Source organism: Podarcis bocagei, assembly GCF_964188305.1.
Source record: "Podarcis bocagei genome assembly, chromosome: 9".
Classification (NCBI taxonomy): domain Eukaryota; kingdom Metazoa; phylum Chordata; class Lepidosauria; order Squamata; family Lacertidae; genus Podarcis; species Podarcis bocagei.
The window spans coordinates 34,036,714-34,042,726 of NC_138134.1; positions in this window are offsets into that span (position 1 = coordinate 34,036,714).

Below are 6,013 nucleotides of genomic sequence, written 5' to 3' on the forward strand. Positions count from 1 at the left end.
CCATCGGATGATGGGAGTTGTAGTGCAACATCTGGCGGGCATCCCATTGGCTACCTGTGGTCTGCAGAGTAAGCTGTGACGTAAAATGCACGCCTTTCCCCTCATGGTGGTGCTGCTGTTTTCAGGCTGTCCATAGCAGATAATAAGGTGGGGCTGCAGTATTCAACTGAGCTTCATCCAACAGAGTCGCTGCAGCATGCAGAGAGCGAGAGGGATACAGTGGCAAGGTTGGTGCAGTGTAAATTTTCCAGTGCAGCCAATTCACTATGCCAACCTGGCCACTGCCACACAAACCTCCCTCTCTTCATCCCAGTGTGCTGCAGTGACTCAGTCAGACAGAGGACAGGGGAGCAGTGCACCTAAAGTACCCCATCTGCTGCTAGAGGCTGTATATTGACATCTTGGAATATTGGTTAGAAGAGTTTGGATTTGATATCCTGCTTTATCACTACCCAGAGGAGTCTCAAAGTGGCTAACATTCTCCTTTCCCTTCCTCCCCCACAACAAACACTCTGTGAGGTGAGTGGGGCTGAGAGACTTCAAAGAAGTGTGACTAGCCCAAGGTCACCCAGCAGCTACATGTGGAGGAGCGGGGAAGCGAACCCGGTTCACCAGATTACGAGTCTATCGCTCTTAACCACTACACCACACTGGCTCTGGTTATTCAGGAAGATCTAAATTAAGCTATGGCTGAAGTGTTGCCCTCAATGAGTCTTGCTATTTTTTGCTAGATTGAAATAGTTTATAAAACAACGCCCCCTTTTGTGTATCAACATGTTTTCCCCAGATTTTAATGAGAAATTATCTTTAAACCACAATAGCCCCCAAACTTTAGTAGAGGTGCCCTGCATCTTCTCCATCTCTCATCCACTGAACAAAAGAGTCCGAAAGTAATAAGGAAAGAAGTAGCAAGAACTGCTAAGAAGCATGGCTGCAGCCACCAATTCATGGCATCCTCCCAGAATTTACATTCAACTGATCAAATACCCATTTCCAAATAAATAGCTGCACTCTCCATGCAGAATGGCAAACCCGATATCTGTCTAAGGAAAGCAAGCAGATTGAACTCTTTTCACTTGGCAGTGAATCCCTGAAATCAAAATGGGAATGGCAAAAGTAAGTTGGGCCAAGGACTTTCTTATGAGTAAACATGTAAAGGATTACACTATAAATGATATCAGTGGTTCTCACTGGTGTGGCAGGAGAGAATGGCAAGTGTTGCGGGAAGATTCAAGGATGATCAAAGAAACATTTAAGTGTGGTATAGTATACTATCAAAATAATTTGTTTAAATGATTTGTTTATTATTTATATTTGCAGATTATGGATAGATATTTTTTTCAAAATCAAGCAGTGCTAGAAGTTGTTACTTTTTGTTTTCCAATGTATTTCTTATCAATAAAAAATTCAGTGTGTCATGAGCAATTTTTGATTCTGACCCAGACAAAAAAGGTTGAGATCCATTGAACTACAAAAATGAAGATGAAAGCTACTTCTGCTGACCACATGATGCAGATTATAGTAATGATAGCCATCATATTTGTCCCTGTTTCTGTTCAGTTTTTTTACATAATATATAACCACCGTGCTAAAAGTATTTCTCAATGTTACTAGTTTTTTTATGATAATATATATGATGGCCACACTACTAAAATGATTTCTCATTGTCAGTTGCCAAGAAGAAATGGTCCTTACTACTCTACACAGATTGACATTGTTAATTTTCTGATGTTCCAGAAGCGCCTGTGAGGTTTTCTCATGGTTGTTGTTTTTAATAAAAAGTTTAATATTAACTCTGAAAAGGGAAAAGTGCCTTCTCTTGGTAGAATATCTAAGGCCTTTATGAAGCATTTATGATCACATGATTAAGTGGATTGATTATATCTGTTATCTGGGAGTTTGCTTTCCTGAAATCTGCAATTGGAAAGTAAACATTCAACTTCTTAGACTGAAGGTGGAACAGGCAACCTGTTGGGTCCTAAAGTTCTTTCCTAATATCGAAGTCCTCAAACAATCTCTGACTGTTCTAACTGATTTTAATACTGTATTTTTCATTGCTATAACCAGCCCTGAGACCTTATGGTGAAGGGTGAGTGAGAAATATAAGAACAATAATTAACTGATCATGGCTTAAAGTGCAACCTTGGGGCCCCTCTGATCTCAACTGATCTGCAAAATTCTCAGAAAAGAATCCTTAGAGCAATTATGGGTGCCCCTAAAAATATTCATTGGATTCTTCTCCTATAGACTTGGGAATCCATTTATTCTTGCATTTTCAATTATTGGATTAGAATTCTTTCAAAGACTCAGTTTTGTTGCTAAGAGCAGAATCTTCTCAGTCTACTGAAGAATTCTCTTGGCTGAATACATCTGGGAAGCTTGTGCTGATTCATAAATGTTATTTTCTAGGCAGGGGCAGATAGAGGACATAGTCAGCTAACGGTGGTTAAACAAATATATTTTTAAAGTGAATAAAATAGGTCTTGGCACAGACTGAACTGTCTGTGTTATCAAACATCAAATCAACCCCACTGGTATTACTGACCATAAAAAGTATTTTACTGACATTATAAATTCCCTTTACGGAAGGCTCTGATCCTTCTCAGGTTCCAAAAGAAGCTTTCTGCAATTTGAAATAGTCATTATGGGGACATTCCTTTTAAGTAGTGAGAAGGAGGGAGCAGACAATTTAGCTAAAATCGCACAAGGTGATAACCTGCAACATTTACTTGCTGACATTGTTTTGGGGTGGAATCAGCAAATATTTCTACTAGGAACATTATATGTATTGAACTGAAAATGTGCCTTTGCAGCAAAGTTTGCTCATCATTATTTTTCCTGAGCTTGTAGTGGATAGTTTTATTGACAGATGATAGCATAGATTGCATGCTATGTTTTTATCAAATTATTGGGGTTTGGTTATTATTATTTGTAGCCCTTAGTTAATAACAATACTTTGAGGGTATTGTGCTATGTAATTTTGTGTTTTTATATTGTAAGCTGCCCTGTGATCTTCGAATGAAGGGTGGCGTAGAAATTTTTAATAATAATAATATAAATAAATTAATAAATTATTGTGTTATCAAAATGCACCCTGCATATAGCAACATTGTACTTAAGACTAAAGAACTGAATCTGTTTTAAACTGATCTCATTTCATAATCTCCCTTTCATGGGCTGAATCGTTACAACAGTTGTATCCCATAAAAAGAGAATAAAGCTCCGAAATGATAAACATTGTCTGTGTGTATTTGTATGACATTTTTGGCTTGCAAAATGCCAGCTTGATAGGAAGATAATATGATCAGAAATTCACCCAGCAAAAGTGATTCTGCTGGTGGATGGTGGCTCAAGAGCTTCCCATTTCAAATGGTGGCCGCTGAAAGCTCTCTCAAAAGGCCGGGGGGGGGGGGGGGAGAACAGCAACTCATAAAGCATGAGGGGATACTCTGAGACATTGTTGCCTCTCCTCCGGCATGCAATCTCCACTTGTGCCAGAGGGTTGGATCTCGCCCAGTGCTCTTTGGCATGGTCTGCAAACTTTACTTTTAATGCTAAGAGTGAAACCACACATTCTAAATGTGATCTGTACTGAAGAAAATGCCTTGGGGGACACCACATATGCAGTCTAACATTTCTCTGTGATTTATAACATATGTCAAAAGTACAGTTCCGTAAAGCATATTCAGATGTTTGTCTGAACATGAGAACGCTGAAAGTGTAGATGAGGGCTGGGCGTGTGGGGGGGGGGTCACCTCCATCCCTGGTCATCCCCACATTGCTTGGGAAAGACCTGAAGAGGTTTTCTACAAAGTAGACTTCTCTGTGTGATCAGAGACCCTGCTTTTATCATTGTCACAATTGCTGTAGAAACTGCAGAAGGCGGGGGACTGAAGGGACACGCTCATGAGCACATTGCGGGGAAGTGCAGAGCATGCAAAGCTCTACCAAAGCTTTGGTGTCTGCATATTCAGACAGATGCCCGAACACCTATAGCTGTGCCTTAAATGGAGGTGAGATTTGCACACAGTGCCATTGTGGCAGAATCTGATCCTGGATTAAGACCCTAGTTAGGCAGCCGGGGCTATAATGCTTTATGCCACAACATTCCCACTCTGGTCCTTCTGTGGATCAGCCTGTTTCCAACATTCCCAAAATGCATTGGAGTGGGAAAATGTAAATATTCACCCTCTAGATTTCCTAGGTGTTTGACCAGTTTCCATGGTTCTCTGCAGTTGTGCCTTTTGAATGTTTTTAAGTTGCTCCTGTTCTTTTCACCTCTGGACTTGCATACGAGGCTTAAAGGGCTCTTGTATCATTCAAGTTTGTAATGCCAATATAAAAAACCACATTGACCAGAATACTGATTCGCACTACAAATGCCCCTTCTCGGCTTTGTTTCCTGCATGAGCAGCGCTCAAATGTTAACATAAATAATGCAACAGAAGCTCAGAGGCAACTTTGTGAAAACGCTCTGAGCCGTGTCCTTTGAGGGCGATCTGTTTCCCTTTTCCTTAAGAAATACCACGTAGAAACAAAGGTTTTGACTGAAAGTGTTGACAGAAAAGTTGTGTTTAGTGTTCATGCAGGCATTATTTGTTTACTTATTTGCAGATTGACTCTTTGGACATTTGACACAACCAAGCACAGCTGGGACATGATATGACAGCATTAGTGCAAGGCTCCAGCACACTACAGGAGAGTAATTTCTACAAGTGCTGTCCCCAAAAAATTCTCCTGCATTTTTTAACCGTTCTCCATCAATGAGTAAAGAAATTGTGTTAGAAATAGCAAAGGGAAAGATAAAAGTTTGGGTGAGACTCTCATGGGTGTTGGGATTACCTTACTTTGAGGTGGTCATGATTCTGGCCTTTCATTCATTGTACAAATCACCTCACCAGCAGTCTACACCCTGCAGCCTTTCCAAGTAGGCCATGCTTCGGTCAAAGCACAAGGGAAAATATCAGGAGGCAACTCCTCTCATGGGGCTTTTTCAGATCAGAAAATGCAGGTTACAAGACAAGCTGCAGAGTGGTAGACTAATGTTTAATGGAAATTAAGCCACACACCACCTTCAGCTTGTCGGAATATCCGTTCGACCGAGCTGATAAGGCTCATCTTCGGAATCGCCTCCCGACGATTAATTGACGACCTGATCCTTTGATAAGGCCTCAGGCACGTCGTCCCAGCAGAGCATCAAAACAGCACGCGGAAGGATGAGAAAGTATGAGCTACATTGCTATGCTTTATTTTCTAGCTATGCAGAGAGCAAAGAAATATACATCCTCTCCCTGTGAGAGCAGGGAGCAACTGAACAAAGGAACAAAGGAAACAGGAAACCACTAACGTCACATCCCATCTCCTCTCCTGTGAGACTTCCAATAGTATGGAATGTCTCTGGAATGTAAACAGAGTCCTGTGACTCCACGCAGCTGCACAGTGATAACAGAAACTAACACAGCTACCTCACAATGATAAGGTAAGCTCAAAACCCCACACCCACCAAAATTCCCTAAGAACAGGGCAGCAAAATGGAAGCCCTTTTTGCAAGGGAGAACAACCTTTGTGAAAATGGAGGACAGATTTTAGTGCAGTACAATTTCCCATTGCTTGTAAGGTTTTATTTGAGTTCAAATAAAAGGCACTATATTACGCTCTAGTTGCATTGTTTTCAGTATTGGTGCTTAGAAATGACAGAGAGCATGTGTTTTGTACTCCTATTATTGGAAAACTAAATAATCCCAGTCAGGAGTGAACTGCTCTGCTATGTTTATCGCAAAAGATTGATTCACATTGCTATAATTAGCAATTAAAAGTTTTTGGCTTCCACGGGAAGTGTCTCCAAAAGCAAGTGGTGGTTGTCATCATGTTCAGTTGCCTACATCATTGGCTTGTGCTAAATAAAGTCTGGATTTTGATTGCACCTTACCGGATAGTATTATGTTTTGGCTGCTTTGAGTACGGTTGTTTCTGGAAGGACTTTTATGCCGTTAAGAAGGTATTTCAGCAAACC